The sequence below is a fragment of the Neofelis nebulosa genome, chromosome 14 (assembly GCF_028018385.1).
Source record: "Neofelis nebulosa isolate mNeoNeb1 chromosome 14, mNeoNeb1.pri, whole genome shotgun sequence".
Taxonomy (NCBI): domain Eukaryota; kingdom Metazoa; phylum Chordata; class Mammalia; order Carnivora; family Felidae; genus Neofelis; species Neofelis nebulosa.
In genome coordinates, this window is record NC_080795.1 from 75,966,797 (window position 1) to 75,990,474 (window position 23,678).

Below are 23,678 nucleotides of genomic sequence, written 5' to 3' on the forward strand. Positions count from 1 at the left end.
AAAAGGTCTTCTTTTTCATTGGCAAGTACTCATCAAAAATCCTTGTGATACGTGAACAGGTCTCAAAGCAATCGGAACATTCTTGTATCAAGTTCGGATCAATGTGCATCTGTGAGTTAAAAATCACTTGCAGATGAACCTATGGAGCTGGACTGCTCACCCCACAGCTAACTTGAACGTCACTGGATGGGAATGGCAGCCACGAGTGCACCAAAAGTCTCCAAAGAACGCAAAGGCAGGCTGGAGACTTGTGTGGCAAGCTGGGAGGCCCTGGCTGGCCTCTATCGTGTCCTCCTCCCATTGCTGACTACTAACACCACATTGGCCTTGACGGCTCCTCGGGCGTCAGGAACACAGATTCTCTGGCGCTCTGTGGCCCCCCACCTGCAGGGGGCAGGGGCACGCTCTGAAGTGGGCTGCTACAGCAGATGCGCAGGGTGTGGTCCGCCTTCTAGCCTGTGCTCAGCACGGCCCCGATCATCACGCAGAGACGTCAGACTCCGTCCACTCTCAGTGGAGCCCCGGGTGGGCCAGGCTGCCCCACTTGGCCATCACAAAGGTGGAGAACACCCACCAGTACTTCTCAACAAACCAGTAACCTATGAGAGGCACATCTTTGGGGAAGCCCTGGCCTCGACTATTTACGGAAAGAATAACTGCTTGAGGCACTGATCCAGGTGTGGGGCGAGAGTGGTGGATAAAGCTGGTAAGGTACCTATTCTCATAAAAATTACAATCTAGGGGCGCCTGGGTGGCTCAGTCGGTTAAGCGGCCGACTTCGGCTCAGGTCATGATCTCGCGGTCCGTGAGTTCAAGCCCCGCGTCGGGCTCTGTGCTGACAGCTCAGAGCCTGGAGCCTGTTTCAGATTCTGTGTCTCCCTCTCTCTGACCCTCCCCCATTCATGCTCTGTCTTTCTCTGTCTCAAAAATAAATAAACGTTAAAAAAAAAAATTAAAAAAAAAGAAATTACAATCTAAAGGAAGCTACAGGTCGGATGAGGTGGTGAAAGGAATTTACAAGAACTGCTGATGATTTTTAAGACACAAAATAAGATTAGATCCCTGTGTAAAGATCAGACTGCTGGTAAAACAGATGATGATCTGAAAGGCAGGAGCAGGGAGGTGGTAAGGATAAGCAACTCATGAGGATAAGGCTGTTGCAGTAGTCAGATCATGAAGACCTGCCTCATGATGAAGAGGATGATTAAAAAAAGAAAGTACAGATATGAGATTTACTTAAAGGTAGAAATCTTCATAGTTTCTCACAGTCTGTATAGCAGGTGTTAACAGCTTGTTGACAAATCCCGAATGTTTTTTTGTTTTTTTTTAATCTCTGGCATTTGCTTGTCACCATATAATGTTCTTTTTGTCTTAAAAGCAGAGGCAAGGATACATTCTAGGGGAAGGTACTAGTTCATTTAGGTCTTATTCTAGTGTCATAAAGGCTAGCACCTGAGTTGTTGGCTCTATCTTCTGGACTGGGGAGTTTTATAGTTGAAAAAAAGAAAAAAGGCATTAAAAATAAAAGAGGGGAAAACCAACTGTCGGCTACTTAGTGGAAGGCAGGAGTACATGAGAGACAGAACAATTAAAAATTTAAGTCCAGGCCAGTGAGATACTTGAGAAGAAAAAGTATAAGCACGAACTTATCAATTCCCTCAAAGTTTCAAAAGAAAGAAACTTGTCAAGTAGCTTGAGGAGGGGGAATAAACAGTAACAGAATTAAGATCACCTTAATTGCATTCCAAACAAACCCCATAAACAGGAATCCATACAAGCTGAAGACTGGGAAGCAGAGTTAAAGACACCCCTCTGATGTTGGGAACGGAAAAGGGTACTTACTCAAAGAGCAATCGATTCTAGGCAACCAAAATGTGTGACAAGCACTGAAGAGGTCAATCAGGATGCCATTGGGGGAAATTTGCATAATTCACCACGGTACGAAAAATAAAAACTTTAACAACCAAAATACTGTCATTCTCAGTTCAGAAAAAACAAGTACTTCCATGCAGCTAGAATGACAGGGGAAAACCGCTCAGCAGGCACTGGCACGCACGGTTCTCTTCCATCTTTTGAAATGACGAGCACACACGGTACATGGAGTCTCTGACTGTGACAAAATGATCACACGCATCCCTAATACCGTAATTCTGTTCATGTCTCTACAACTCCAACCATGGAGCCGTCACCCTTTTAAATAAGTAAGTAAGTAAGTAAGTAAATAAATAAATAAATAAATAAATAAATAAATAATTTTTGGCATCCTCTTCCGATAGTCCGCTCTCAGGAAGAAGTACTGGACAATACTAAAGAAATGTGAGAGCTTTACGATCAGACAGAACTAGGCCAACATTTAACTCTGTGACTCTGGCAAAGTGACTTAACTTTTCTGTGGCTACTTTCCCACCTGTAAAACGAGAACTGAAAACACCTATCTTGCAGTGAGGACTGATTAAAACAACGTAACGTTCGCCAAATACAGAGCTCAGCAGCAGGCACACAGCTAATATGCAATAAATGGAGAGAACAGGAGGGAAGAAGGGTCTTTACCTCCTCTTTCAACTCTGTTCACACAGCTCTTCCCACGCTCAGTTCCTTAGATTTCCCTTTTACGAATCCTGCTTATCCTTCAAGGCCCAGTTCAAACGCCAAATTGCTCGTGAAAACTTCGCCAAAGCAGCCACTCACACATACTACAGCCGTGCATCCGTACTGAGAACTGTCAACACGCACCCAGCGCTTACTGTGTTTGCGGCCGTGTTCTTAGGGTGTCACGTGCATGAACTTACTGACCCTCATAACAGCCCCGCCAGCGAGGTACTGGTCTTGTTCGGTTTTGTGCACGGAGTTGGGGAGACAGAAAGCAGTCGGCCCCGAGCCCCATGGCAGCTGACGGACCGGGCCGTGCGCGCCGCAGCCTGGCCGCAGAGCCCGTTCTCACCCAGGCCACAAGCCTCCACGGTCAACCGAGAAGGAGCAGTAGTCATTACCGACACCCTCAGAGAGCTGCTAGTTTTATAGTTAGTGCAGCTGGAGATGTTTTCTACACCAGCTACAGTCATTCACAATAGACAGCTTATTCATCGTTCGTAGGAAATGCCTCTATGGTTCAGCTCCTCAATCTGCACAAAATAAGATTGTGGGGGGGGGGGGAGCGGTGGAACAGTTACTCACACAAGCTGATCATTTTTTAGACTGCTAAGTCCAATTTTTTCCGTTCATATGTCCAGAATTCTACCTCTCTTCCTCATAAGGCCCAGGAGACAATGGAGATGGGTCATTTTAGCCTCATGTGACCCAAGGGAGGGAGAAAGCCAGATCACCTACTGTATTAGACTGTCAAAACCAGCTGTTTTCTAATATTCTGTGAACACAGAGTACAGTCATCAGGAACTCATCATCTAATATTCTGGACAACGTACGTCGTACCTGCAGGCTTTGATTTGACACACACTCTCACACGTGCGGTGTCTGAAGGTGCATCTCGCAGGTGAAAGATACTCACGTTCTTCTTCACACGAAGGTAGGCTCAGGGGTATGGAACCGGATCTCATCAACGAACGAACGAACGAACGAATCACCCCCTGCAAATAAGCACATTCTCTTGTGTGGGAGACACAAAGTTCGCGTCTTCCCTTTTTAATCAGACTTTATAATACAGAACCAAGGGCAGGAATAAAACATACCTGCCCAGGGCATATGTTTTGGTTATACAGAAGATAACAAGCTCTTGAAAGGGAAAGGCTTAAAAGGAAACTACCGTCGCTCCTGTAACCACCGCAGTGCTATTTCACCTACCTGTTCTCTCAATGCACGTTGGCGGCTTTATTTTAAGATTCAGAACATGTTAGAACCTCAACGACGAACTTCATATGCCAGTTTTCTTAGGAATGGCCACATTCCCAAATGAAATACAGTAAAAAGGTAAACGGGTCAAAATAAACACAAAACGGTTGTTTCTATTTCCTTTGGGAATTTTTCAAAAATTAAGAATTCATGAAATCTGCATCACTTGAACAGGGACACAACGAGACTGAGTGTTCCTATGGATTCCTGTGTGAAAGACACACTGCCATCACGGTGGCTCCTCATGTCTGTCCATCTGTCCCTGGGTACACGCTGGGGCCTCAGTGCCCTCAGGGGCAGGAGCAGAGCAGAGCTGTCCAGTCAAGTCTTTCTGGTCGGACAGGGCCTGCCTGACACGAGGCCTTCAAACTGGCTTATGTGTAGCCCACAGCTGTGGCCGGAAGGCAAAAAGGACAGAAGAGGCCACGGCTGGGGCCACATAACGTATACTTTACGAAGGGGCCAAGCACCCAACCTGCACGTACACGGACTCCGCACTTGCAGTCGTTCAGACCCGCTCACCACTCACACCCACAGCCCACTAAGCTCCTCTTATGGTGGCACGTAACACGCATGGCAACTGTTCCCATAATAAGGGAGGGCCTGTTGGATCTGTCTCGGTTGCCTCAGTTCAGGGGTAAGTGGAAAACGGTACAGGTGTCAAACAAATAAGTGACAGAGAAGAAGACAGCAAGTGTAAAGCAAACCGATGTCACAGTTTTTCCCTGGTTCCACATTCTGCCTCAAGAATCTCTCATCCTGCAACTGGGGGATCATAAAAACCAGGTGCATTTTATTTCTTATGTTAACATAATGGGACCCATTTAGCCTCTCTGGATCTGAGCTGCCTCCTCTATAAAAGGAATTAAGACTAAAAAATTCTTAAGGTCCGTTCAGCTCAGTAAGTCCATGATTCTGTGAAGGAATCCTATATAAAGATTTGTTAATATTTACCAAAAGTTTCCATATGGTAATTATGCCCACGGACGAAACCAAAGATGTGCCCTTTCCTGATACACTAGTCAATGGCCACTCATACTTAAAAAGAAAAAAAATCCACAAAATACTATTTTTGAAAATATACACAAGTGCACAAGGAACCTTAGTAAACGTTAAGAGATATAAAATAGTATTTGCTTTCGATAACCCAGACTTGGCTTTCATAGAATCTGGCTGGGATTTTTATATCAGAAAAGAAATAAGTAGTTTACTCCGATGTTTCTTGGGCAACTAGGAATCCCAGTCATGCTAAAGTACACAGCTGGCTCAGCTAGGTTCATGTTTTCAAAGGTCCATGGAACATTTCCATCAAATAATTACGCTACTTTTTCCCTGAAAACCCTCCAGTGGCTTCCCTCTGCACTTAGAATAAGATCCAATCTCCTTACTGTGGCCCATCAGGCACTATGCAGGCTGCCCTGACTTCTCTCCTGTTCTCCAGCGGCATCTCCGGGCTCCTCTCCGCATCCCCAGTGCGCCAACTCTCCCCCATTTTACAGGCCGTGCACTCGCTCGTCTCTCTGCCAGACATGTTTGCTTGTAGATCATACACCTGGCTCCTTCGAATCCTTCTGGGGTCTTTACTGAAACACCACTTCCTCTAAGAGGTCTCTTTCCTACCCGGGCCTCTTGGAAGGGGGCTCCCCACCCCAGTAATTCTGTGTCACATCTCTCTGATTTTCTTCTCAGTTCTTATCACAACCCGAAATTACGTGGTTTGCTTATTCCTTTACTTGTTTGCAGCCTGCCTCTCCTGTCATAACCTGCCAGACAGAAGCTTTCAAAGAGTAGGAGCCTCACTTATCTTTTTTCCTCCTATAATTCTAGAGCCTGGCACAGTGGCTGTAGGCTTTTTTGGAGAAATTGACAAAGTTCTTCTAAATTCATAAAGAAAACCTAATACCGTTAAACATTAAATAAATAAAGTAATACAGTAATGGGAGCTGTTCTGTTTAAAAGGACTATTCCAGGCTCTTTATACAAAGCATCCTACTTTATGATGGCTCCATGAAATAGATATTCGTCCATTTTACAGATGAGGAACTGAGGCTCAAAAAAAGTTAAATGACTTGATCAAAGAATGGCATAAAAATGTTTCCTAAGATATGAACTTGTATCTTTTCTCCCAAACTTTGTCTTTCCTTTTTAAAAGGAGATCAGCACCTCCACTCTGCCAATTAACTAGGTTCTACATTCCAAATCCACTACATCCTTAATCTCTAAACTACGTAAGAATGGCTTAATCCTGTGTTACTAAAAAGAAACTCAAATGAGGTAAGATTCTTACAATGAAACTGCCATTTCTGTCATGTGATTCTGACAAATAAGCAAAGTGGGAGGTTAAGTAATGATAGTAGGAAGTGTCTAAAATAATTCCTATTTTTACTTATTTTTTATTTTATTTTTTTAATGTTCTTATTTATTTTTGAGACAGACAGAGCATAAGCCAGGGGGGAGGGGCAGAGATAGAGGGAGACACAGAATGGGAAGCAGGCTCCAGGCTCTGAGCTGTCAGCACAGAGCCCACGGCAGGGCTTGAACTCATGAACCGTGAGATCATGACCTGAGCCGAAGCTGGATGCTTAACCAACCGACTGAGCCACCCAGGTGCCCCTAAAATAATTCCTATTTTTAAAAGGATATGTCTAAGGGTGCCAGGGTGGCTCAGTTGGTTAAGCATCTGACTCGATTTCGGCTCAGGCCATGAGCTCACAGATCCTGAGACTGAGTCCCACATAGGGCTCTGTGCTGACATCACAGAGTTGGCCTGAGATTCTCTCTCCCTCCTTCTCTCTCTCTGCCCCTCCCCTACTCACTGGTGCATGTGTGCACTCTCTCAAAACAAATAAACAGTTAAAAAACAATAAATAAAAGGATAGGTCTACAAAAAAGAAAGTAATCTTAACCTAGAATGAAAACACTGCCATTCAACTGTTTTAAGAATTGTTTTTTTTTTTTTTTTTTTTTTTTTTTTAACATTTTTTATTTATTTTTGGGACAGAGAGAGACAGAGCATGAACGGGGGAGGGGCAGAGAGAGAGGGAGACACAGAATCGGAAACAGGCTCCAGGCTCCGAGCCATCAGCCCAGAGCCTGACGCGGGGCTCGAACTCACGGACCGCGAGATCGTGACCTGGCTGAAGTCGGACGCTTAACCGACTGCGCCACCCAGGCGCCCCAACAACTGTTTTAAGAATTGTGAGGGGAGCCTGGGTGGCTTGGTCGGTTGAGCGTCTGACTTCGGCTCAGGTCATGATCTCACAGTCTGTGAGTTCAAGCCCCGCATCAGGCTCTGTGCTGACAGCTCAGAGCCTGGAGCCTGTTTCGGATTCTGTGTCTCCCTCTCTCTCTGCTCCTCCCCTGTTCATGCTCTGTCTCTCTCTGTCTCAAAAATAAATAAACGTTAAAAAATAAAAAAAAATAAAAAAAAATTGTGAAAAGGCTAGTTAAACAAACAAACAACTAGTGAATTAGCAACAATCAAAAACTCACCTTTAAAAATATGTATCCTCTATAACCGTATTAAAAAAATAGAACACACTTAGCCACTGTGAAGGTTAAATTTTGTGTCAACTTGGCTAGGTTTTGTGCCCAGCTATCTGGTCAAACACTAGTCTAGATGTTGCTGTGGACGTATTTTGTGGACATGATTGACATTTTCAATCAACCGACGTTAAATAAAGGAGATTATCCTTCATAAGGTGCCTGCGCCCTATTCAATCACAGTTGAAGGCCTTCAAAGCAAAAAACTGAGGTTTCCTGGGGAAGAAGGAATTCTGCCTCAAATCAGGAACAGTAATCCTGCCTGAGTTTCCAGCCTGCCAGCCTATGCTACAGACTTTGCACTCAGGACCACAACATCAACTCTTCTGCCCGAAGTTCCAGTCTGCTGGCCTGTCCTACAGATTTCAGACTTGCCAGCAATCGTGTGAGCCTATTTTTCAGTGTCTCTGTCTCTACGCGCGTGCACACACACACACCCCTATACCTAAGACTGATTCATCCACTCCACTCTTAAATATTTACCCAAGAACAATAAGGACATACGTCCATACGGAGACATCTATGTGGATGTTCGCTGCAATTCTATTTGTAAACCCCCAAAACTGGAAATAACCCAATGTCGATCAAGAGGTGAATGAACACCAAACTACAATATACCCATACAATGGTATTCTACTTAACAATGAAAAAGGAATAAACTACTGATGCATGCTACAACATGGATAAATCTCAAAATAATCATGCAGGGGAAAGAAGCTGGACCAAAAGAGAGTATACACTTTATTCTAGGACATGCCAATGAATGCAAACAGTGGTTGCCTGGGGAGTAATGGGGGCATTACCAAGAGACTTCTGGGGATGATGGATATGTTCAGTATCTTGACAGTGATGATGGTTTATGAGGATACATATATGTCAAAGCTTATTAAACTGTACACTTTTTTATACATATGTGTGTGTGTGTGTATATATATATATATATATATATATTTTTTTTTTTTTTTTTTGGAGAGAGAGGGGAGAGAGCAAGCAAGGGGCAGAGAGAGAGAGAGAGAGAGAGAGAGAGAGAGAGAATTCAAGCAGGCTCTGCACTGTCAGCATGGAGCCCAACGTGGGGCTCGATCTCACGAACTGGGAGATCATGACCCAAGCTGAGATCAAGAGTCAGACACTTAACCAACTGAGCCACCCAGGTGCCCCAAACTGTACACTTTCAATATGTGCAGTTTACTGTGTAACAATTATATCTCAGTAAAATTGTTTTTAAAAAGGTAGAAATTTGTTAGAAGTGCTAAGAAAAATTTTAAAAAGACTTAAAAGATAACAAAGGCCGACTTCCTTACTTGGGACCAATTGTCAACAGACAACCTAAAAGACTGCTTCACTCCCATCTGGAGTCAGCCTTTTTAAACAAGAAGAATGATCTTTAATCTGGGAAGGGTAAAAAAAGATTAAGGGGAAAAAAGGAAGAAAGAAAAAAGGAACTCAAGCCCAAAATAAAAAGGAGACAGAAAAAGAAGGAATTGCTTTAAATTCGTATTTATAGATCAAGAAAAATTGTATTCTAAGACATTAAATGTATCTGCAAGTTTGGTAACTTCTAAGGAATCATGAAGAAATACCATGAGGGTGGATGTAGAATTCATGCAAAATTCCAGAACAGATTAAAAAACTATGATTAATAAGGAGCTGGCTTCTGTAACATTTATTTGCTCCTGGTCCTCAACCCTTTCCAATGATTCCTTCTCGGCTTCCCTTCTGGGTTCTTGTCTCACCTGCTCCTTACATACGGGCATTTTCCAGATCTCTGTTCAACTACTATTCTCACTCCACAACGGGGCTGGTAACCTGCCAGGGGAATCATGATTCCCTTTGATAATGTGATGAAAACTACAGCCCACAATCACGCATGTTCACATGATTATTATTTCCAAGGCTTCAAGTGCTCCCCCAAGCCCCGGGCACGTATTCCTCAGCTTCTCCTTGCAGAATCCCAGCTGGGCTCTGTCTCGCTAACATCCCCACGCAAAGGGCGATGTACAGACAGCTGTGAAAATGGGAAACCTGAAAGCTTGCAGACATAACTGACATGGAACCCAGGACCCCATCTCTCTGCGCATGCTGGAGAAACGGTTCAACCAGGCAAATTCTTGGGTTACTTCGTGAGTGCTGATGGATGCATTGACGAAAGAAGTTCCTGCTGACTTTCTGTAGAAGCCCATCCTCTTAAACATTTTCGTACAAAAGGTGGATTTGAATGAGGATTTAGAAAACATGCTGGTCAAATTCTGGATGAGAAGAAGTTGTGGCAGTGGTAGCTGGACCAGAGATGTAGGATTTACAACATGCTGACTGACTCAGCCTAGGGGTGAGGCAAAGGTCAACAAAGAGCCCCAACTTCACAGACCTTTCCATATAGGTATTCTCCTTTTGCCCAACTACTGATAACCTGTGGACATCTAACGCACTCACCAAAACTGCATTCTCCTCGAGGACAAAGCCTGCACCTTATGTGTCTTCAGAGATCACCTCGAGTTGACGTTAGCATCACACTGTTTGGGCTGTACTATCGTGTCACAAATGACTCCAACGTCACAGTGCCTACAACACGAGGGTTTCTCACTTACGTTAACAATGGCTGTCATGAATCAGCTTTCGCTCTGTTCCATCGCTCTGGGACCCAGTCCGAAGCCTCTCTCACTCTGGGACCGGCCCTAGCTAAGGCATACTGGTTCCATGACAGAGGGATAAGAGCCACTGCCAGAACCACAAGATGGAAACATCTGCTCACATAAGCAACATGTCACTTCTCCTAATGTTTTATTGGTCAAGGAAGGCCTAGTGCCCCAACCTGATGTCCATGTAGTGGAAAATATAATCCTCCTACGGAGAGGACCCTGGTAAAGATGGGCCACAGAGACTTTGAACAATAACACTATCTACCGCAGTGCCTTACCAACACAAAGTGCTCAGTAATTGCCAGTAATTATTTATGTGCCAGGCCACGAATACCACAGGGCAGAGCCTGTAATCTGTCTTGCTCACTGACGCACCAGCCCCACATAGCACTGGCCCCATATTAAAGGGCATGCTAAATGCTTACTAAGTGAACAGTGATAAGATGACCATGGGATCTGGAATCAAAAAACCCGTGACGAAGTCCCCTATCTGCCAATTCCTGATTTAGTGGAAGGTCGTTTTCTCTTGATTCTCGGGTGGTGGTTATGAAGATTAAAGTCGACGTGAAAGCACCACGAAAACCGTTCTGCTGCACACAAACGTTAGCTCGTATCTCCCGCCAGTTAAATGGAATTAAATCTGATAGACAAATTCATTTAAACTGTTATAGTAATGCAAGACCCCATAGTCTGCATTTACTTTCAAAGCATCAGCTGGCAAATAAAGGAGAAAGATCAGACTTAGGGCAGCTCACATGAGAAGGAGACAGGGTTTTAGCTGACCAGAACCTCAATATGATCAAAGGGTAATGTGGCTGCCAAAAAATGTAATGCAAATTTCAGGCTGCATTAACAGAAGTACAGTATCCAGATAACAGCTTCATTGTATTCAGCCATGGTCAGACCACATCTGAAGCAGTCGGTTCAGCTCTGGCCACCATATCTGAAGAGGTATGCTGATGAACAGACTTTGTCATGAGAGCGATGTGGATGGAGAAGGGTCTGTAAACCGGGTCATGTGCGTATCTTTTGAGAATCAGGGTTTCTTCCCTTATTGTGGCAAAAAGATGGTTCAAGTAGGATTTAATAGTTGTTTTCAGACACTTGCAAGAGTTATCGTGTGTAAGAAGAGTGAGTTTCACATATATAGCCCTAGATGGCCAAGAACCAGTAAGTGAAAGTTAGATGGGAAATAGACGGAGATCAAGGAGTTCTCTCCCAACAATGAGAAACCTTCTAAGTCAATGAAGGGTGAAGGTCAGCATGGGGGAGGTGCTATTGGGAAGACCCAACCAGGAAAGTCATAAAACCTAACTTACTCTTGTACATAACCAAGCATTTCTGAGGCTTCTGAAATGCCCAAATAGTATTTCTCTTTTCTGATTAAATACTAATAATAATATTAACACTAATAGTAACAATGAGGAACAAGAACTGAGATAATAAGTAAAACAAGAAGTTGTTTGGCCTGACAAACACAGAAAGGCATGCTGTCGAAGGGAAACGAAATTTCAAGGCTAGATAACATTAAACACGAACAGCGTCCTGGTTTGTACAGAGGAAATCGGTGTAGTCAAAATCGTATTTCTTCTAGAAGTTGTTTTTCCTAGCGTGACCTGCCTCCTGTAATTTTCAGGGAAGTGCAAAAAATATTTTAAAAGTTTCTACAATGGCACGTAAGCAAAAAATTTGCTAACATTAAACTAGTGTCCTAACTACAAGATGACACGAAGGGACCAGTCTGTACAAGCATTCAAATTTCCCACAGCACACGGTCACGCTGCATACCCCTGGCATTTAAAAATGGCGCCCTTGCTCTTGTCTTATTTTGCTTGCTCACTCTATTCAAAACCCAGCACTCTTCCAGTCTTGTTTGCAGGGTTCAATTCCCAAGTCTTCTCTTCACCCTCTGGTCTCACCAGCAGGTCATAAAACAGTACATAAACACGATGCCTGATTTATCTTGACATCATAGCTCCTCATCTGCAAATTACTCACAGCACAGTGAACACTCAAAATTGCTTGCTAAAGTCCTTCCTTTAGTGAGACGGTTTTTAAAAAGTTACCCATTATATCTTGCTACACGGAAGACAGAAAGTCAAGGACGCTATAAGGACACATTGGATATTATTTGTTATGAGAATAACCACTCTTGGAGCATCTGTGCGGCTCAGTTGGTTTGGCGTCCAACTCTTGATTTTTGCTCAGGTCATGATCTCACGGTTGTGAAATCGAGCCCCACGTTGGACTCTGTGCTGAGCATGGGGCCTGCCTGGGATTCTCTCTCTCCCTCTCTGCCCTTCCCCTGCTCTCTCTCAAAATAAATAAACATTTTCAAAAAAAAACCACCCCCCTTTATAAAACATATTGGGATACAAACTTCTTCCTCCTTCAAAATTGTCTTTACATCCTGCATGGGCATATTTAACGGGATCTCATAGTACCCAGCACTAACACAAATGATACCCTCCTGATTTCCCTCACTGCAGGCATGTAAATGTAAAAAATGAGCTTAAAAAACAGGCTCACTGACTAATTAAAGTAAATGTGTATGTACCTTTCTGGAATAAATGTATTTTCAGATTTAAAACAAATCTATCTTGGGGCACCTGGGTGGCTCAGTCGGTTAAGCGTCCGACTTCGGCTCAGGTCATGATCTCGCAGTCTGTGGGTTCGAGCCCCGCGTCGGGCTCTGTGCTGACAGCTCAGAGCCTGGAGCCTGTTTCAGATTCTGTGTCTCCCTCTTTCTCTGACCCTCCCCTGTTCATGCTCTCTCTCTGTCCCAAAAATAAATAAATGTTAAAAAAAAAAAAATTAAAATAAATAAATAAATAAATAAATAAATAAATAAATAAAATAAAACAAATCTATCTTGGGGTGCCTGGGTGGCTCAGTCGGTTGAGCGTCCAACTTTGGCTCAGGTCATGATCTTCCATGTGTGAGTTCGAGCCCTGCGTTGGATTCTGTGCTGACAGCTCAGAGCCCGGAGCCTGCTTCGGATTCTGTGTCTCCCTCTCTCTCTCTGCTCCTCCCCTGTTCGCGCTCTCTCTCTCTCTCTCAAAAATAAATATTAAAAAAAAAAAATTCACTATAAAACAAATCTATCTTTCCAAGCCAAAATAGTAAAGGAAAATGTAAACAAGGAAAAAAGCTGCTACACACCCCTCCTCTACTAAGGAGTATGAAAGTTTACGACTTATTTGGTACAGGTTAAGGCTTGTTTAAGAACTTGCTGCTGGATTCTTCTACTCGCTGTTTCTCTCCCTCCTCTCTTGTGGGCACTAGCAAAAACTGCACAGGTCATGGGAACAAAAATGCTCTGCTGTAGAAATGAAGAGGACATCGTTTCAAATCTCCCATGTCTTCATTGATCCATCTGACAGAAACAGTCTATACTCCACTGGGAGATGGGAGAATGAGTCAGTAAGGAGATCGAACAGTTGCTAGGTTAAAGATATAACTAAAGATGTTAACTTTCTTTTCAATTAGATACTCCTACTGTAAAGCAATTATTTTTAAATGATGCACAATGCACATTCGTTTAAATAAGGAGCCACTAGAAATTAATTAGAGCTAACATTTATTGAGGGTTTTCTGTGTGTTGGGCATTCTCTTAAGTGCTCAACATACATAACTCACACATATGCTTCATCACAGCCACATAAAGCAGTATTATCAACATCCTCATTTTACAGAGAAGAAAAAGGAGGCACAGAATGGTTAAGTAACTTACAGAAGATCACACAGTATTGACAGGCAGGCGAGGAATAGGACTTCAGGCAGGGCAGCTCCAGGGCCCGTTTTTCAGCCTCTGTGAGAGGGTGTCAACACACTGTATACTTTGACACATGGAGGTCTTTTTGTGTCTATTAGCTTAAATCATAATGAAGAAATTGTTTCGTGGGCAATCAAGACTGTATGAAATTTATGGGTAAAATGCCTTCACACCCAACTTTTAGGATGAGATAACTGAATCCAGTACGACACTTCATTTAAGACACTAGAACTTAATCAATCTAATCTTTTCTATGTATCTTTTGGCTTTATTATACTTCATGGTAAGTGCAATGGGATGCCTTTCACATACTTAGCCTGACACTATGTCGTTAAAAATACTTTGCATGGACTAGATCTGGGATGTTTTATTCACGTGAGTGGGCATTAAAGTAATTCTACTACTTCTCAAATTCTAAATGCAATTATCCAACAGACATTTGAATACTTAATGAACACCAAGTTGTATGGATACAAAGATAAATTAGATGGTCTCTGTTCTCGAGGGGGCCATAGTTAAAAACAACGAAATAAATGCTTTTATGGAGTTATGACCAAGGTTCCAAGGGAGCAGAGTCCTGCCTAGCATGATAAGAAGGAGAGCAGCTCCATGTGCAAAGGAATGGACCTGTAAGAGAACATTTGCTTCTCAGGGACTATCATGCAATTTAAGTAGGACTAGAATACAGAGTTTACATGGAGAGCGAGAGAAAGAGTGACAGAAGAGGTGAAGCATTAAGTTGACGCTGGATAAAGAAAAGTCTTAGAAATCATATTAAAGAGACCCAACCACTGTAATAATTTAAGCAGAACAGTGGTAAGATCAAATATGCTAACAATCATGGATATTACACTTTTTATTTTAAACAACAGAACCTTGCTCTCAAAAGAAACCTTATGCAAACTTCCATACTTAAAACTGATCAAAGTAAGACTGCACTAGTTGAAATTGGAATGAACCTGCTTGACTTCCTCTAGAACCTTTTACAGAATAGTTTCAAAACCACTGCTTTAGAAAAAAAAATTAGTATATCTATACAATTAGGCTCTATTTACCTCATACCTCTCTCAATGTGGTTCTAGCTTCTCAAGGAATCATTCCCATAATTTCTCTTCAATTATAGAGCTAGGCGTACATAAAACTAAGCGAATGGTACTAGGCCTGAAAAAATTAACAACAGGGACGTCTCGGTGGCTCGGTCAGTTGAGCGACCAGCTTCGCCTCAGGTCATGATCTCACGGTTTGTGAGTTTGAGCCCCACGTCGGGCTCTGTGCTGACAACTCAGAGCCTGGAGCCTACTTCGGATTCTGTGTCTCCCTCTCTGCCCCTCCCCCACTTGTGCTCTGTCTCTGTCTCAGAAATAAACATTAAAAAAAAATTTTTTTTTAATTAACAACAAAGTGTTATAATACAGAAAAAAGATAATCAGCTTTTTCATCCTTCAGTTAAACTCTAACTTTTTTTAAAAAAAATTTTAATGTTTATTTATTTTTGAGAGAGAGACAGAGCATGAGCAGGGAAGGGACAGAGAGAGGGGGAGACACAGAATCTGAAGCAGGTTCCAGGCTCCGAGCTGTCAGCACGAGCCTGACGTGGGGCTCGAACCCACAAAGTGTGAGGTCATGACCTGAGCTGAAGTCAGACGCTCAACCGACTAAGCCACCCAGGCGCCCCAAAACTCTTTCAGTGACTAATTTTCTAACCTAAATTAGGATTTATGTTTGGACACACATTAGGGTGTTTATGGCCACAGGATATTCAAAATTTGTACAGTGTTAGAAAATATTATAATTGATATAACGTAATTTTTTTTCAAGATTGGTAACCTTGAATTTTCTCAACAATGACTTCGAATCCGAAAATCCTTCCCCACTTTTCACCTGAGCATCTGTCCTCCACCTTATAAAATTTGGAGCTCTACCTGTGATCACGGAAAATGATCATCAGTGTGAAACTGCTTATCCTCAGCCATCAGCAATATTATGTAAACTGATTAAAGATTCCCATATGCTTCTCCTGGCAGTTTGCTCTTCTCAACTCTTCATAGTCACAAGTGCTAATAAAAAAGCCAGGTTACACCCTGAAGGAAAGGTATGCAATGATGAATTTCGCATGCTTTGTATCAAAACAAGTATATTCCCTTCATAGACCTCATCGAACTCCTACAATGCTTCCTTACAGTTACCCTCTCTGTTCCTCACAATAGAGTTAGGGGCCGGAGGAGGGGCGACGGGGAACAGAACCACTTACATCGTCTCAAGAATTTTTAAAGTGTTTCCCCCTTTATACAGACTGACTGATTAAAACCAAACATTCACAACAATATTTAACATGTATTAAGAGTTACAGGACAATCTCCTTGTTCCCCATCAGACAAGGCACTAGGAAAAAACCACCACCACCCTGGGCCAATCAATCATGCATTAAAAGTTCCCTCACAGTATGTGGCTAAAGGCCAACAACTGACAATTATTAAAAGGCAGAAGAGGGGAGAGGAGCATAGGATATAAATTAAACCCTTCAATACATCACGTGAACAACATGTATAATATATTTACTTACAGACGTGTTTAAGAAAGCATCCTTAAACAGACATACTATAAATGTCTTTATAAGGTAAATATCATTTCCACAGGATATTGTAAACTTAGTCCAACACTTTGCATTCAAAAGATCATTTCTGGGCACAGTCTACACTACCTAAATTTGCCCAAAGAGCCAACTATTATTCTATAAATTTGTTTAGGATAAAGACAACTCTCTGATTATAGTAAAAATAAACTACATCACATGCTCCAATTAATTAATGCATTTTATGGAAAAGGCTTAATAAATTACTCATTTCCAGTTCTTTCAAATATAAAAGTCTGAGGACTCCTGGGGCACCTGGGTAGCTCAGTCAGTTAAGCACCCGACTCTTGATTTGGGCTCAGGTCATGATCTCATGGTAGTGAGATCAAGCCCCATGTCAGGCCCCACACTGGGTGCGGAGCCTGTTTGGGATTCTCCCTCCCTCCCTCCCTCCCTCCCTCCCTCTCTCTCTGTCCCTTTCCCCTGCTTGTGATCTCTCTCTCCCTAAAAAATGAAATAAATTAAAAATAAATAAATAAAATAAAAGTCTGAGGACTCTGAAATGGTCATTAAGAATAAAATGCCTTTTTTTTTTAAAAGAAAAGTTTTTTTTTAATGTCTGTTTATTTATGAGAGAGAGAGAGAGAGCGAGAGAGAGAGAGAAAGAGCGTGCACACACATGCAAGGGAAGGGCAGAGAGAGAGGGTGGCGGGAGAGGGAGGGAGGGAGGGAGTCCCAAGCAGGTTCCACATTGGCAGCACAGGGCCTGACCCAGGGCTCTATACCCATGAATCAGGAGATCATGACCTGAGTTGAAATCAAGACTCGGGCGCTTAACCGACTGAACCACCCAGGCACCCCAAAGAAAAGCTTTTTTAAAAAATAAAAAGTACTTGAAAGTAATCCTAAAGAAACACACAAAAAATCCTCATATGTAAGATAACAATCAAAACAATGCGTGATATCAAACATTTACCTACATATTCAATTAGAAGATTTCAGGGTGAAATTTTCATCTTTTGCCTATTTAAGGGCAAGTTTTTTTGAAAAACATTCCACAAACAGATGTTTTTAAATGAGACTGTATACCTACTATTACTGACTTTAATAATGCATCAAATGAAGCTAAGTTAGAACAAATGTTAATAACAGTGAGAAACACTAAATTATACATACTATGTTTAACTGTCCCTGCAGTTACAAAAATGTTTATAAAATATCTTAAGACAAATTTATATTTTCCTCTAGTTTGTGAAAACTGCAATAACTTTTCTATTTAGTAGTAACTTCTGATTAAAGCACGTTCGGTAAGTGAAATTCAAACAATCCTCAGAACAGCTGGGAGAAGATACAGAGGGCAGTTTTTACAAGTGAACTTTCTATTGATGGTATAGATACCATGATCAAACACTAAAAACTAGCATGATTGGCATCTAGAAAATATAAACAAGCAAGAGTGAAAGAAAATCCCTCAAGGAAAATGAGGAAAATACAATTTACAACATCATCAGTGACTATAACTCTGAACTCGGCCTTTCTTATTTTTAAAATTTTTGTCCAAATTTTTGCAGATTATAAAGTCAAAACTTTTAAAAGTCCCATACAATAGATTTACATACACATATTAGTATTAGGTAATATTTTATGCTTAAGAAGTCTAGCAAATATTTAAAAACCCAATTTTACATAAAGTATGTTGCACTACTGATTGCATTTTATAGGAAAAGAAAACTGGGAACAGAAAAATAAAATATTTTTCAAGTGACACTGAGTTGAATAATGAAGTTGATAACATAAATTGGCCTTAAGTTCCAATTAAAATTTCTGATCATTATCTCTATTCTCACAGATCTTGGCACAAATATTTTAAATTTGCAGCAGTCTACTTACTTGCTGCATGTGTTTAAAAAGTTTTTTTTTTTTTAAATTACATACCCTCATTAATGATAAATCCAAATAATTTTTTTTAACTTCACCATACTCAAAAATTAGCAATCCTTTGAGATAGCATCTTGAAATTAAAAAAAAAAAAAATTGAAAAAATTTCTTTTACTATCACATCTTCAATTCTCATTTTTACTCATTTGTTCAACAGAGGAACTAAGAGCCTGTACTAAGAAATCAATGGCAGCATTCAAGCTGCTCTCTCAATTTTTATAATATTCAATTATGTTAAGAGGAACAAAACTGTGCCCATTATCCCAAAGTTGGGCTCTCAACCCATATTCAGCATGAAAATAATTTCTTGCTTTCTGCCTGATGCACAAAAACAAAAACTATTAAAGCACTCAAATACTCTGATACTTTGAATGCTTCTATACACTTAGCTCTTATCTAAAGTCCTTCTCTAAAAATAAGACTTCTCTAAAATCGCGAAGGAGTGCCAGTCTTATGAAACCAGGCATGAACAGTATAAGGCAAAGTAAGTTTGATTAGTTATCCTTAATAAAGCCTGTGCCCGGTTCCTTCCTTTACCCCATATCCCAACATAAAGTCTGAGCTAATCCATAAGCAAGTTCCACTCATATTAACTCACATTCCTTTTTTTGTTTTTACATCGCCCAAGCAAAATGATTTCAGAAAGACAACTCCCCGAGTACTTCATTCAATATCCCCTGTGATTCCAAATAAATCCAACTGCACTAACAAAAAGAAAAAAAAAAAAGCTCCCTGGAAAGTTTACAGAGTACGTAAGTTGTTCTTTTATCAAAATAGAATTTTTCACAAGTGACCCAAACAGAATTACAGCTTAGGAAAATCAAGCCTTTAATTCTGAGGAATAATTTGCACCTAGAGAAAAATTCAAGGTAATGGTTTTCACTGCATGTGGACTTTGGACCTAATCTATTTATTTTGATTTTGCTGAAGTCTGGGTATAACCACTTGTTGGCCTATGCTACCAGACCACCGTCCTACTAACAGGACCCTATGACAAGGTGCTTTTGATGCTTCAGTAACTACACCACCTTGGATGGACTTCCACACAAACCTGACCATAACATTTTGGCATTTTCACTAGGTTTCAATGTGCTCCTTAGATGGCACAGCACAAATCAGATGACAAGTTTTCCATTCAGTTAAAACATTAATAGGTAGCATACAAGCAAGTAATACACTCGAATTTAAGAAGCCCATAAATATTAACTTTGTCCTCACTTTTCAGAAAGGGACAATTCAAAGAACCCTGATAAATCTTACATTAACGCCAAAATCCTATCCCTAAATTGTTGTATGCCAAATGATTTTTTATAAATCAAGTCCCGTTTGGTAATTACCATATAAAAGGGATTATCTGAAGGCATCTTTTAATGAATTCTTTTTGTAAAAACAGAGAATTCTCATATAACATAACTAACCACTACTTAATTTATCTTATACTTGTAAATATCAAATTTCTTGGAGCACAGCTGCTTTCCCAGGCCAAATTCACCCCAGCATTACTGCCCTTCTCCCTAGTTCCCAAGCTTTAAAAAGGTCACCCCAAAAAAACATTTGTCAGTGGTAGAATATACAAGCAATACTAGAAAAGTTGAAAAAAGAAGTAATTTTTTAAATGTAAAATAGAAAAGTATGTATTCTCCCAAAAGAAATCAATGAATTATTTTTGGCAATGATCACGATAAATTCCCAATAAAAACGACTTAAAAAAAAAATCAGGATATGCATATCTCAAATCTCTTTCCCATGTGTCTTTATCATTTGGTGGAAACTGTTCAAGCACAGTTTATCTCCATGAACACATGACCTCCATGATGCTACCAAGGTCAATGAGACTCACATGTGGGGCATATGCTGAGTAAGTGCTGATCTGCCCAATTCTACAGTTCCCTTTCAACAGAGAGAAGGAAGGATGGGCAATAAAAAAATTATTTCTATAGTACAGGAAATGATGCTTTAGGTTGTAACAGTCAAACAGCCCATTACAGGATTGCATACAGCCATATGTCAGCAACAGCCAATAGGAGCAAGCCCTTTAAAGGGTGTCACAGCACAGAGCCAGGTACAAAAATTGCTGCACAGAAAGAATTAACAAGATCCCAAACTGAATGATCCTCCTTTACATCTCGTACTGAAACTCTCGGGTGCCTTGGGTTCATGCCACAACGACTCAATTCTGAAGTGAGAGTTTTCTGTCGACAGAACTTTCTGAAAACGACAAATAACCAAAGATCCACAATCAACAGAAGTGGCTCCCACGTGTCAGAAATGCTCAAGTAAGGAGCAAGTTTGCATGGGGGGGGGGGGGGGGGACCTGCCGGTTAATATCAAACTCACCAGGTGTCCTGGGTGTTCTCTTATCCTTCACAGAAGACTCCTTCAGACATCTCCTCTGTGACGGCGGCTGTCACAACCTGCGCCGTTCACAAACCATAAGTTTTCTTGGACGAGATTTAAATTTTAAAACACGTCACCCACTTGGCGCATAATCTGTTTAAGCTGGATTTATACTCAAAAAAACCCTTATCAATTAGAAGCTATTATATTTGAAATAGCCAAACAACTTTCAAACATGGGGGAAAAAAAGACCCGTCAGAGCTAGCGCCTGAGAATTTAAAAGTGATTTAGTGGAGAGGAGTTCAACTGGGTAATTCATTGTAACGTCTGGTAAATGCAAGGTTAACAGCGGAAAATTAAAGAGGGAAAAAAATCCAGCCGGACCACTGGTAATTCACAATCAGCACAGTCCTGGGCTGGTAGCAGTCTTCCAAGTTACACTCAGGGAAGCTCCTGATTGGTGGGTGGCACTGGGTCAATGTGATTACTTAACCCTGGCAGTTACAACTAAACTCCCCTTTGATGGGCTCCAAAGCTTATTACAAAAAGGCGACTGCTTGAGCATATCAAGTACCACGGTGTCCTCCTGTTTTTCTCCCACGGAACACGGAGCCTGACACCTGAAACTCAGCTGACAAACACTGCCGGGTTTCGGGCGCTCCAGCGTTTTCTATTTATTATTGTTAAAGCCCACTGGGCATGGATTCCGTTGGGGGGTGGTAATGTGAAAGATTTACCCATTTCCTGCATACCCAGGGAAGAACTCATGACCATCCAAGCAGTTCCCTCTCTCCCAAGTAACTTTTTTTTTTTTTTTTTTTTTTATCATTTAGTCCTAAAATAACCACAAGCAACAAACAGCCAAACATTGGCATGGCAACGTCCACACATCATGCCCCAGTGCTACCCACAGGCGGATTTCTTCATCCCTGGTGCCCATCCAGACGGGTCCTCCCGGTCCCTCTCCCGTCCGGTCCCGCCTGGCTTCCCTGAGTTTCGCTGTAAAATCCGCCGCTTTCGCTGGCCCGGGCAAAAGCACAGCGCCTCGTCCCAAGGGCAGAGTTTCTCCCAACTGCCCGAGGACCGCGTCCGGAAAGCTTCCCGCGGGCCCCCCGCGCGCACCTTGCCCGGCCCCTCGCCCCCTCCCCGCACTTTACCAAGCCCCAGAGAGGGGCCCACCTGCCTCCCGTCGCCTGTCCCCACGCCCGGGTCGCCCTGCCAACTCCTACCCGGCGGCTGCACTCCCCCTGCGCGGAGCCCCCTACCATGCCGGGGCTCGACCTCGAGGGGCGGGGGCGCCAGAAAAGGCCCCCCCGACAGGCTGACCCTGCGACGCCCCCCAGAGGCCGGGTCCCGAGAGCCTGTCAGCGTCCCCGGAAGGGGTCAGGCGGGGGGCTGAGCGCTCCCCAGTCCTCTCCTGACGCCCTCTGCCCCCCGCCGCCGCACTCACCTGGCGGGCTCTCGCCCAGGGGACAGGCGGAGGGACCGGGGGTCGCGCGAGGAGGCCGGCCGCCCGCCGCGGCCCCCACCCTCCCGCACCCGCGCCCGCGCCCGCCCGGCGCGCGCCCCAGGCCCGACGCGCGCCCGGAGCGCCGTGGGGAGGGGGCGCGGGGACGCGCGAGAGCCGGGCGGGGGGGGAAGGGGGGCACGGGGGGGCGGGGGCAGGGGGCGCGGCGAGAGCAGCGGCTCGGCGGTGTCGGCGGCGAGAAAGCAGCCTCGGCCGCGTCCGTCATGGCGCGCGGCGGCGGCGGCGGCTCCCTCCGGCCTCCCCGCTCCCTCGCCTTTAGTTTGACCTTTCCCTCCAGTGTGTCTGAGGGAGAGCGGCGGTGCGCGCGCGTGTGCAAGTCTCTGTGTGCGCGCGCGCGCGTGGGGCAGGGGCGGGTTCGCTCTCCGACGCCTGACGTCACTGCCATGGCAACGGCGGCCCCGCCCCTCGCCTCCCGTTTCCTGCCCCCCTCCCACTGTGCACGTTCCGGGCCCTCACGTGCTCACTCACACGCACGCACGCACGCTCGGAGCGCGCGCGCCCAGGGCGCTTGGGGCGGGGAGGTGGGGGGGGGGGGGGGTTGGGAGGTCATCTGCGCCTCCTCGTCTACTTGCTGAATTTGACCAATCCAATGAGAAGGAGCCGTGGGCGGGGCGGGCTCGGCCGCCCGAGCGGCGTGAAAAATTTCCCGAGGCCGAACTGAGATCCTTCGTGAGCCACTGAGCATGCCCGGTGGTGGAAGGGGCGCGTTCCCCGGGAGTTCAGGGAGGAGGAGGGGGAGGTGTCCGGTGGTCAAGGGAAGGGGACCCTGGGCGCCTTGGGGGGAGATTAACCCCTATGGGACTGGGATCGCGTGGCGTTCGAGTCCGACATTTTCGGAATGCGGTCTGGCCCTGCAGCTATTGCTGTGTGACCTTGGACGTGTTACTTAAGCACTCTGAACTGAATGTCCTGAGTCAAATTGGGTTAGTAAAATTACCGCGGTGGTTGTGCGGATAAAGAGAGAAGTGGAATAAACAGTATCGTCATTTATAATTATCGTCATATGTAAATATTGTCGTAATATCCTCAATGTTGTAATAATGTTATACGGTGACAGGTGCTAAGTACAATTATGGTGAGCATAGCGTCATCACTGTTAATATACCTGAAGCTAATATAACACTGTATGTCAATTATACTTCAGTTAAAAAGAGAGGAAACGCCTGACCTGACATATGGTCAACCCTAAGTACTTAGCTATTAGTATGGTACCCACACAACCTTAGTTTACAAATGGGGACATGGGATGCAGAGACTGAAACATTAAATGTCTGTTCAGTGTGAGGGTCAGGTAGTGGCAGAGACCCAGGCTTCAAGTTCAATATTTGTCCTACATGGCCTTCCCTTAGGGAGAATGGGGGAAAAAAAAAACCCATCCAGAAACACCTGTCAAGACCCTCCTTTGCTGTCTGTGGATCCCTTCATACTCCCCACCGGCCCCACTCTCACCCCTAAGAGGCTTAGAACTCTGGACATAAGGACCGATAGCCTTTGTGCAAC

At 43.5% G+C, this 23,678-nt stretch overlaps 1 protein-coding gene across 1 annotated transcript in view; it reads right to left on the bottom strand.

The window, feature by feature from the left end:
• Nucleotides 1–22,451, bottom strand: part of ZFAT (zinc finger and AT-hook domain containing) — a 287,200-nt gene extending 264,749 nt beyond the window's left edge. Inside the window, exons 1-2 of the mRNA XM_058699156.1 lie at nt 22,101–22,451; nt 20,651–20,727 (exon numbers count right to left, since the gene is read on the bottom strand). The gene's annotated coding sequence lies outside the window, so the exon portion shown is untranslated. The remainder of the gene's footprint in view (nt 1–20,650; nt 20,728–22,100) is intronic.
• Between the last annotated feature and the right edge of the window lie 1,227 nt (nt 22,452–23,678).